This window comes from Biomphalaria glabrata, chromosome 8 (genome assembly GCF_947242115.1).
Source record: "Biomphalaria glabrata chromosome 8, xgBioGlab47.1, whole genome shotgun sequence".
Classification (NCBI taxonomy): domain Eukaryota; kingdom Metazoa; phylum Mollusca; class Gastropoda; family Planorbidae; genus Biomphalaria; species Biomphalaria glabrata.
This window is the reverse complement of record NC_074718.1, coordinates 28,867,593-28,879,702: the sequence shown is the minus strand read 5'-3', so window position 1 is coordinate 28,879,702 and position 12,110 is coordinate 28,867,593. Positions and strand designations below refer to the sequence as shown.

The 12,110-nt window shown below is 35.4% G+C and overlaps 1 protein-coding gene across 1 annotated transcript in view; it reads right to left on the bottom strand.

The window, feature by feature from the left end:
* The window catches only part of LOC106054651 (uncharacterized), a 33,393-nt gene extending 31,101 nt beyond the window's left edge, over positions 1-2,292 (bottom strand). The window contains exon 1 of the mRNA XM_056039217.1: positions 1,568-2,292. The gene's annotated coding sequence lies outside the window, so the exon portion shown is untranslated. The remainder of the gene's footprint in view (positions 1-1,567) is intronic.
* Between the last annotated feature and the right edge of the window lie 9,818 nt (positions 2,293-12,110).

Genomic DNA, 12,110 nt, shown 5'->3' with positions numbered 1-12,110 from the left:
TATGGCAATGGCTTATTTAATTTAAAAAAATAATTTGCACATTGATTTGGCCCCCCCCTTAAGTGGGGGACTGGGGGGTGGGGATTTCAAATTTGGACATCATCCCACCCCCACCCTACTAGCTACGCCACTGACAAATCCATTCATCGAATAAAAAAGTAGTTTTTATATTTGTGACTTTTTGTAAACAGAGGAACGAGACTCAATACCAGTGTCTGGAAAAGAAAATTGTTTCCCTATTTGTCCTAGAACACTTCATAGATCTAGATGTCTACTTTGTACAAATATACATTCATGAGATCATCATACAAAAATACATCTAGATCTTTTTTTTAGCTACGATTCAGACAATCATTTTCAGTGCAAATGGATCAAGATTTTAGATAAACAGAGAAAAAAAAACGCCACCCAATGCTTAGAGAAGACATTCATCAAAAATCTATATCTATAAGCTATTCTTTCGTTCTGATTATCAGTTTACCTTTAAGCCCACTAATGAATAACATTCAATGTCTATCAATGTAGACTTTTTAGCTCTTTTTATTCAGAAAATATCATCGTTAGGTATTTTGGATGCCTAGAGCCAGAGAACTAGTCTACTGTCCATTACAAATGTTTATACATGGCGGAAAAAAATTAGCTAGCTTTTTGGTGTCACTGGTATACAAACTAAAAGAAAAGCTAGATCTATATGTGCACTTGTTAACACTGCAGAATCAGATTTTCTAAGTGCTTCTGTTCATATACACAAAACAATTTCAATATGCAGGTAGCATCAGACTTTCACTCTATGACATACAACGTATTTAAAAACTAATGGGCGACACGGAGTATCAAGTAATAATAAAGAGGATTTAAATTTTGTTAAACTTATAGTTCAATTCTTTGTTATTTAGTTGGTAACAATAACGTTTAATATCTCGTCCTTAACATTGTTAAGTTTTTCGTAAAAATGTCCAATAGATCTATAGACTATTCTAGATTTAGGATTAGCAATTTATCATTTAGGGCTACTAACGATCCCCGCGAGTCGCCTTCCCATCTAAATAATAATAATAGAAAATAGAATATGCCTCTACTGTTTGGGACACCCCTCCCCCACCCCACCCCCAAGTCAAGAAAACATTAAGAAATTGGAACAGGCACGAAATAGATCATCTATTGTCTATTCTCAATTTATCTTAAGCACTTTTTGTCTTAGAATAGAGATGACCTAGAAATCTAGATCTATATTCTATACTTTATAAACTCAACTACTCCGGTAATCAAGACATTAGAGCTTGTATTTCCAGACTTTACATAATCACAACTAAATCAAGCTATATCTAGAATCTAGATTAGATCTAGACATTGTAAAAAAAAAAAGTTACATCTCGGAAATATTTATAATGCATGTAAATCTACTTTATAAATCAAGAATAGACCCAGAAATTAGTTACATACGTTTAAAATTATTAAACATTTCAACGGTAGATCTACCGTCTAGATCTAGATCTAAATTCTAGACTCTATATATAGATTCATTAGATAAGATTCCCAATCGAAACAATACCAATGTTTAACTTACAAGCAAGTGTTCCTGTCAGTTGACACAAGAGTGTCACCAGACTTTTACATCCAGTGACACACAAGACTTTCACAAACAGAGCCTGTCATAACATTGACATCATCCTTCAAACTGATTGATCGCCTCTGTATCTGCTACTCAGAACAACCAGTCCTATAGATGATAGGTTAGTCTAGAATTGTAGAGACGTCCTAGGCCAGGAAATTGTTGAAAATAAGTTTTCAGAATTCAACCAAACGCTGCATAGCAATGTCCCAGACGGCCACAAGTCAAAACAAGGCCTAGTAGATTATAGATGTAGATTGTAGATCTAGATCTAGGTCTAATGTTTTAAGACCGTTTTGCAGTTTGTAATTCTAGATCAAGATTCTCAATATAGGACTAATAGGAGTCTAGAGATCTACTTTACTAGAACCTAGATCTAGTTTTTTTTTATATTTCACAATATTTCACATAAAAACTATCCAGAAAACGTATCCAAGGTCCAGAAATAAACATTAACAGAATCCATTGGTTTTGTACGCTTATTTCAGCAGATAGATCTAGTCTGGGTTTGAAGACCACGTCCAGACAGGAACTTTTTCTAATAGCGAATGATCACTTAGAAAACTGGGTCAAACTGTCTGACTTTCTACTTTCAGACCTCGACACGGACGAATACCACTGTTGTACAGGAGTAGCGATAAGAATAATCTCCCCCTTGCAGCTCGGCGAATGACGAGTTTGGTGACTAGCGAGGCGCGCGCGCGAGAGAGAGAGGGTGAGGGTATGGTAGAGTGTCGGTCGGACGGAGGACATCTCGCCGAAGGGACAGCGTGTCAGTCTGGCAAGGGACACAACGTTTTTCTAGGCTAGGCTGAGATCTTGACATACCTGTAACATACCGCTGGGACATACCTGGTCAAGGCTACAAAACACCATTGAGCTGTTGCCTTGTTTTGAAAAAAATTAGCAGACGGCAAATACAAGTGTTTCTAGCTATGAGTGGCTGTGAACTTGAGGGACTAGACCAGACACGGACATACCGTTATTAAAAATAAAAATTAAAAAACAAAATATTTTTTTTTACAAAGCTCTGTCTGTCTGGTACAAATTTTCAACTCTTTTTTTTTCTCCCAATTCCCATTCTCGGTCAAGTTAAAACTTTCCACAATTATTCATTGGCATAGACAAGACATGAATCAATAAAAAAATGTGTTAATTAAATAGATGTACTTAATTTTGTTTGATAACAGGAGGTGAAAATAAATATTACAATATTGAGACATATGGATTTAGATGTGTTCTTCCCCTTTAATAATCCTCTCTTTTCTATTTACAAAGTTTATATCAACTCTGTCTGTCTGTCTGGCCAAAAGTTTGTAGGCCTACACGTTATTTCTCCGACACCCAATCTTAGATCAAGCTGAAATTTCGCACAATTATTTCTTTTACCTGACAACACAGTAATCAATTTTTTAAAATTAAAAAAATTAATTAATTATTTATTTGTAATAAATTACTTAGTTTTGGTATCTCAAACACGGAAAAGAAATAATACTTGACTAAAGTGGTGGTATATAAGCTGAATTAGCCTCCTTTGTAGATTGTCATCTGAGGCTTATTACAAATTAATTACATGATCCAAACTAATGGATACACAAAGCTTTGTTGTTGTTGTTGTTGTTGTTTTAAGATATTTTTTTTTTGTATTTTGCTTGTTTCAAAGTATTTTTGTTTAACCCTTTACCTACATAAACCGTAGACCATTAAATAATAATTTAAATAAAACCAAAAGCACAATGAAGCCAATTAGGGCCCGTCCTACAGGTTGCGGCGCCCTATGCGAAACATTTTGCGCGGGCCCTAATTTTGGTTGTGATAAGGATAATAAGTGAAAATTAAGATTTTGTATTAGAAAATAAATTCGTCTTTGCATTTTATTCATACTTTAGTGAGTAGGCCTACAAAATCACTGTCAAATTAACTTTACGAGCCATCTACAGTAGATTGTAGTTTTCCAACAAAAAGCCGATAAACATTCAGATCTGCCTTTTAGATTTACTATCGACTCGCAAAATATCGCTTTTGTTTTTTTTTATATAAGAGGTCAAGATAGATTTAGATTAATATTTGTATGCTAGTGACTATTAAAATAAATTAAGTATTTGAAGTTCTTGCTTTGGTTAAAATTCGGCTTATTTTATTAAATGAAAGCTGACAATGCCTTTTTTTTTAATCGCGAGTAGGATTAGCGTTTTCCATATATTGAAATGACAATTTTGTCTGTTTTAAGATTTGCATCAGTTTTCAGAAGATTTTAATAATCTCAGGACATTGTCATGACTTTTTCTTATATTTTATAATTTCAGGAGAATTCCAGTAACCCTTTAATAATAAGTTAAAATGGTTTAATTTAATAATTTACACCTAGAATTCGCATTGCGCGGGGCCTATGAAAGTGCGGGGCCCACAGCGGCCGCATAGGTTGCAGTGGCCTAAGACCGGCCCTGAAGCCAATCAGTTTCCAGTTTTAGAGTGACTGTGGACACGATACAGCGTGGAGTCGTTGACTTCCACATTTCCTATTATAGAGTGGGATAGTCGAGATACAATACACAGTACTACTGTAGTCTCCTGTTCAGGTGTTGGAATAGTCACAATACAGTATAGACTCATAGTGTGAGAACATTCATAATATAATATAGATTACACATTTTCTATTACAGTATTGGACTAGCCATAATACAAATCATTGGCGTACCAAGGGTACCAGAAGCCTGGGGCAGAAAGGCATGTCGCCCCCCTCCTCCTCTCCTTCCTTTCAACTCCCCTTACTGTACGTGATTCCTATTTGCATATGACGTCATAAAACTTACATCCAATAGAAACGAAGTTGAACGTAGCGACAAAGATCTGATATTTTCTGTATTGTTTGTGATACCTCTTTGGCCCCCCCCCCCGCCCATGCTCCAACGCGGTAGTCCCAACCTCCCTCCCCTCGGTACGCCTCTGATATTAGTTTCCTGACTTAATGTGAATAAATCATTTTTTTCCCTACACTTGCCAAAAAGATGTCTATTTTATTGAACTTAACAAACGTACCTTTTAAAACAAACGTTTGTGTTCTTATACAAACATTTACAAGCATGTTGGATTAGTTTTTCGTAATTTTTTTTTTTTAATTACAGTACTTCGTGAATTTTGAACTACCTATATCAAATTTTATCAAAACAAGACAGTCAAATTATGAACGAAATTTATGCAACTTACCTTGGTAAGCTAATACAAACAAAATGTCTGACTTACCTTCGTACTGACGTTGATTACCTACCAAAACAACTCTTTACAATAGATTTTAGTATCAAGTTGTAAGTTTTAAACATAAAATACTTCACCATGTAAAGACTTAATGTTTAAAAGACATAAATTTCAATATTACAGGACAGTTTTTACATAAATCGATCACGAGAAAAAAAAAGTCCAATCTGAATTATAACCACATACATAGGCCTATCATATTTTCAAAATTTTCAAAATTTTAAATCTTTTTTAATATTTAAAGAAAAAACAGTTAGTTGATTTTAAAAAGGAAAACGATTTAGCAAACAAATAAATGAATGGTCACATTTGACAAAAGCAATACATAAGGAAATTCACTAAATTTAGAGACAGTCCAGGAGGAAGAATAAGAAATTATTTAAAAAAAAAACACAAATAAAATCATAAAGATTAAATAATACATGACAAAAACAATTATCTAATAAAAAAAATATCAAGGATAACACACAATCTATTTTTGTTTTAATCTGTCTCCACGTGTTTGAACAAAGATTTAAGACTTTCAAGTGTCAGTGAATAATGATATTGATTTGTTTAAATTATTCAGGATACCTTCGACCTGACACAGTTTGAATCGTTAACTAACACGAAAGCTGTGATCAAGAAACAATAATAATCTACATATCATCTGGAAGATAAACGAAAAGAAACAGTTCACCGGAAACACAGACTAAACACCATACTCTATGTTTCTCTGCTCTCAGTATTACTCACTGATTCACTCGGGGATTTCCCTCATCTAATTATAGCTCGGACACAACCGAAGTTGATTATTGATCTACAGCGTGAGTAACGGTAGACATAGGGTGTTACACGTGTGTGAGTACTGTGTCCAGACATGAAGGTGCCGTAGAGGAGGTCAATTTAGTTGTCAATGTTATCACCTTAGATAGTCGCACGCCATTACATGACTTGTAGGGAGTGACGTACTCCATAGTAATTCCCTACACTGGCCTACAGGATAGGTAAGAGGGTAGACACCCGAGCAAAGCTTCTGTCTCATCGGGGCGCTTGGTTGGAAACGGTCGTAAGAAGAGACGACTAAGCCAACAGTAAAGAAAGACCTCCCGTTGGGGGGCCTAAGGGCCGAGTCCATTGCAATGGTGGGAATGGAAGAAAGTTCCAACAAACATTTCACTATCTCGGAAAGGGGGGGGGGGTATTGCGGACACCTGCAGTGTGAACGGCTGATGTGGTACAGAGAAGGAAATTGATGCTGTTTTCCCGGTACGCTCGGCATTAGGCCTCGCTTCTAACCCGAACGCTCTAGGATACGAGCCATCGTAATAAGATGATGTCATTTACATCTGCTTGGATTTTACCCAGACAGAAGTTTGTTCAGACAGGCAGATGAAGGCAAGCTTCCATAGGCCTAGCGTTCCAACAGTCTTAGACTCAACTGATAGGACAATTACAAAGATGGTAAACATCCAATAGACTCAAAGTAGCGCTCGGATGAAACAGTCGTTAGAGGAGACGATTATGCTAATAGGGAATCAAAACAAAGCCCCAGTCGGGGTGCCTAAAGACCAAGTCCATTGCACTAGCGGGGATGGAAGAAAGCCTTAACAAACGTTCCCCAGTGTGTCGTTTTTCTGTCCCATCCTCACACGGCTGATGTAATACAGCTAATTGGTACAATTGTTCCTTCTTCCCTAGTGTCATGAATCAGCCAGGAATACCAATGGCTTAGAATAGTTAAAGATTCTAATTAACATACTCGACTAGATTGACACATGTATACGCAGGGGCGTAACTAGGGATTTGGGGGCCCGGGGGGATTGACCTCTTTGGGGGCCCCTTGCATTTTGACATTCGACATATGACATGGGATAATGTACGCACAAATATATAAGCCCCAAAATCAAATTGGTTCAGTATATCAGTAAACTTAACAAAAAGTAATCAAGACTCTTTTAATGAATAATACCTTTGTTTATAAGTTAAATAATGCACAATTGACAAATCTAAATTGATATCGCTTCACGTCGTGCATTCTGTGCAGCAAAGCCATCTATAACAACAACTACATCGATACTTTCTAGTATTTGTGACTTCACTGACATTAAAGCCATGATAAGCCTTTCTTGTGTCATTGTGCTCCTGAGATAGCTTTTGATGAACTTGAGCTTTGAGAATGATCTCTCACATGACGTAATAGAAGTGGCCTGAGTTAGTAGTATTCGGAGGAGGTTGCAAAGTCTGAGCACACGTAATTACCATATGAAGCCTGTTTCCTCAATATGTATATTGGTGATTGTATTACTGGTTTGTTGATGAAAAGTGCTCGTGCATCAATGACATCATTGAAAAAGCGATTTGCCATTTATTTCATCATACAAACAGGAAAAGTAGCACAGTTTGTCATAAGCGGGTCTTAATCTAACATGTGTCTTGGTTCAAGAAGAAACCCAAAGGTATCCATTTTCTTTCCAGCCTTTGAAATCTGCCCTTCATCTCCATATGAAATCTGTCCAGCACTTCTGTCGCAACGTTTGAATTGCAGTTCTATTGACAGTCCTACATCAGAACTCAACTCCCCATCAAGTCTTTTCTTTTTTCTGGTTGTTTTGATTACAGGGAATCCATAGTATTCACTACCTTCTTTTGCTTTTTCGATGGATTGGGTTTTTGTCAGTTTCTCATCATTTTGCAGAAAGCATGAAAGGGTACTAATTTCTTTAGCAGCTTCCCGTATATGCAGTCCAGACTTTTGTAGTTTTTTCTGAACTATATAAATTGGACGCAAGAGGTTTGACCAGAATTCAAGATAGGCAAAAAATTCTTAATTTTCCACTGCATGAAGAAGATTGTGTGCTAATATTATATGGTATTATGTCATTGTTGGTTGTTTATGTTTTCTGCCAAGGAAAAGGATTCAGAGCATACATATCTCGTTATGCTCGAGTATAGAAATACTCCGATAAGCGGACTGCCGTATTCACCATCACAACTGCTGACGAGTAGAAGACTCGGGGAATTATTCCAACTGATCCCAAACTATTGAAACCATCGGTAGCTGAGGGACTGGTCACTACTACTGTGTCGCGAATGCATAGAATGCTGGGTTCGTGCTTCCTGGAGTGCTCCTGACACGTGACATCATAGATGCTACTGATTGACTTAAGTCCGTTTCAGCAGACAAATATAAAGTTTATTTGACAACAATAATAATAATACTGCACTCCTTGTTAGTTACACAAGTCTAGAAAATCCTATCCGCATAACAGAGGTATCAAATATATCCAATACGTTAAACTCTTTTGAGTTTATTACAAATCACGTCCGCATCTCAGCAAGTAACACTGTACAGAATAATACAGATTAACTCTTAGAAATACATGTCTCAAAAAGACCACTGGCATCAACTGGTTGAAAGATACTTCTTAACTCAGAGTTACAACTCGACTAAAACGCTACTACTAAAATCATATTTGACTGCCTCGTCCAGGATAACACTTGACTGACTTGACTGAACTCAAAGTCAACTTTATTCATTCTACTTCCTGTTTTCTTATCTTCTTCTTATCTTATATAATACAGACGTTACTTCAAAAAAGAAGATGATTACGTCCTACGCGTCATGCATTTAGTCATGTATATTAACCAATGACTTAAATTCTGCCGTCACTGGTTCTCCTGGCTAGCTCAGGCAACCCATTCCATGCTCTAATAGCACTAGGGAATATTTGTACAAATTTGTCCTAGCATATGGAACGAGGAATGTGCCTTTATCTTTGTGTCTTTCAGAGTATTTTATTAAATTTTGTTTTTGTATTTGAAGATTATGGTTCAATGTTTTATGTATGATTGCTACTTTACTTTTGAGCCTTCTGTCCTGAAGGCTTTCTAAATTTAGTGATTTTACTAAAGGTGTTACTCTAGTCAAATGTGAATATTCGTTTGTTATGAATCTCACTGCTCTATTTTGTGTCTGTTCCAGTTTCTTAATGTTTTCTTGAGTTGAGGGGTCCCAAACGGAGGATGCATATTCTATTATTGGCCTAACCAAGGTTAAATAACATTTTAGTTTTATGTTCTTATTTGATTTATAGAAATTTCTTTTAATAAATCCTAATGCTTTGTTTGATTTTTTTGTAGTTTCATCAATATGTGGATTCCATGATAGTTTTTCATTTATTACAACACCTACGTATTTTGCGTTTTTAGTCTGTGTTACTGGTTTGCCATGAATAAGATAAGTGGAATTAATTTGTTTTAGTTTTTTTGTTACTCTTAACAACTGACATTTTTCTGGGTGGAAAGACATGCTCCAATTTGATTCCCATTTCTGTAATTCATCTAATTCTCTTTGTAAAATATCTGTGTCTTGTGTTGTTTTTATTGTTCTATATATTATGCAATCGTCTGCAAATAATCTGACTTTTGTTCCTGAAGTAATGCAATTTGGTAAATCATTTATGTAAATTAAAAATAGTAGTGGACCCAAGACTGTTCCTTGAGGTACACCTGAGTTTACTGTTATCGGTGTTGATTTAGAGCCATTTATTATTACAGTTTGTTCTCTCCCTATCAGAAAATCTTTAATCCACTGATGCAGTTGACCATTAATGCCGAAATATTTTAATTTTTTAAACAAACTATGGATGTGAACTTTGTCAAAAGCCTTGGAAAAATCTAGTAAGATAGCATCTATTTGTTTACTATTATCTAAACCTTTAGAAAAATCATCAATTAGTCCTATTAGTTGTGTTTCACATGATCTATATTTCCTAAAGCCATGTTGGTATGGTGTGAGGACATTATGTTTGTCTAAGTGGTTTATGATGTTGCTACATATTATGTGTTCTAGGATTTTACATGTGATGCTGGTAAGTGATACTGGTCTGTAGTTTCCTGGGTCAGATTTTTCTCCTTTTTTAAATAGGGGGTTGACATTAGCTTCTTTCCAGTCCTTTGGTACTCTGCCCTGGTTAAGTGAAGCCTGAAAGAGTATTTTGAACACTAGGGCTAGCTCATTGCTTAGTTTTTTGAGTAATCTAGCTGGAATACCATCAGGTCCAGACGCTTTATTTGGTTTGGTGTTGGCTAATAGTTTTTGAATTCCATTTTCTTGTACTAGTATATCTTCTATGTTGTCTACTTGGTTCAAATTCAGTAATATGTCTTTGTCTCCTGGGGCTGAGAATGCTGATGCAAAGTATTTGTTTAGGATGTTTGCTTTAGTTTCATTATCATTATGTATTATGTTATGTTCATCTTTTAATGGCGCTATGCCTGTTGTTTCCATTTTATTAGACTTAATGTATGACCATAGGTTTTTGTTATCTTTAGATATTACATTGTTTATGTATTCACTCTGCAGCTGTCTGCTTACTTTTTGGGTTAAGTGTTTAATTTTTATATACTTTTTGTAAACTCTTTCTGCATTAGTTTCTTTAAATTTTCTATATAGTTTTTCCTTCTGTTTACAAAGCTTCTTTAGTCTATTATTAAACCAGCATTTATTTATTTTGTTTGATGTGTATTTAGTTGGTATATGATTTTCTATAATGCTTTTAAGATGGTTTTTAATGAAATTCCAGAGGTCATCGATTGGTTGGTTAATGTCTTTTTCTAATAAGAATGTTTGTTGAAAGTTTAATGCAGCTTGGTGTAGTTGTGTTAGGTTACATTTATTACAGAGTAAGATTTTTCTTTTGGGTTTTGTATTGGCTACTGCTTTTATCTGACTGTGTATTTTTATGATCTCATGGTCTGATAGACCAGGGATAATATCATAATCAACTACTAATCCAGGTCTGTTGGTTAAGAAGAGATCTAATGTGTTGTTTAATCTAGTTGGCTTTTTAATGATTTGATCTAAACTTAGGTTGTGTAAAGTTTCTATGAAAAGCTCATTTATGTCCTTAAGGTTTTGGTGTTTATCTATGGTTTGTGTTTTCCAATTTATATCAGGTAGGTTGAAATCACCCATAATCCAAAAAACTGCATTTTTATTTGTCTCTTTAAGTGTAGTAATCTGATTACATAGTTCCTGCATGTATTCTAAACTAGAATTTGGTGGTCTGTAAATGCTGCCTATTATTAGGAATGTTGAGGTGGTATTAATTTTACAAAATGTTGATTCTATATTTTTTGAGTTAGGTAAGGTAATTTCTTCTGCTATAAGAGTGTTTTTTATTGCTAAAAGAACTCCTCCATGATTATCAGCCCTATCTTTTCTAAAAATTTCATAATTACTATTGAAAATTTCTGCATTATAAATTTCAGGATGTAGCCAAGTTTCTGTTCCTGCAATTATGTCTGGTTTCTCACATTCTAATAAAATTTCCAAGTCTGATTTTTTGTTCCTAATGCTTTGAAAATTTATTACTAAGGTTTTAATGTATTTTGGTATTACTTCTTTAGTAGGTTTGTTTAGTGAGGCTGTTGTATTAATTTTAGTAGATTTAGGTTTAACAGGAGTGGATCTGACTAGTGATTGGCGAGTTTGGTTTGGGATGGTGTTTAGGATGTTGTATGGGTTAGAAGTGTCTGCATCAAAGGAATCAAAAAGTCCTGATGTAAACTGAGGTAACCCACACGGTACACAGTGCCATGATGCATCTTTGTTGCCTAAGGCATAATACACATGTGTATTCATATGGAGACATGATGCATGGTACCATTCATCGCAGGAATTCATAGATCTTTTAACCTCTTAATTGTGACTTAACATGACGTGAACATTAAATCAGGCAATGTCAACTGAGACGTTGACAATACGGGTAGGACGTAATTATCTTCTTCTAAGAAGGGATGTCTGTAAATTAAAAGATAAGTTAAAATGAATATTATAGGAAAGTATCCCTGGTGTGCTCGGCCTTTCCTACTAACTCGTGCGTCTTGGGATATGAGCCATTGGTAATATTGTGCAGTAAAAGAGTTAAGAGTTAATCAGACAGGCCAATAGAAATAAGCTTCCATCGGAACTAGAGTTTAATGAGTTCCAGTCTTCGACTCAACTGTTAGGACAAACACAAAATGATCGAAACATACACTGAAATTATCTTTTTTCCGACAAAAAAAATAGGATCACTCGGTTTGAAATTAAATTAAGTACTTCGATGTCAGGGTTACGGCCAAAGTCCAGGGTCTGGCCATTTCCCAAAAAAGTTGATCATTACGCATGTTGAGCTAAAATGTAACGAATACATAATTTAAATCTGGTAAGGACAGTGGCGTAGTTATGGTGGGGGGAGAAGGGAGGAGAAGTTGA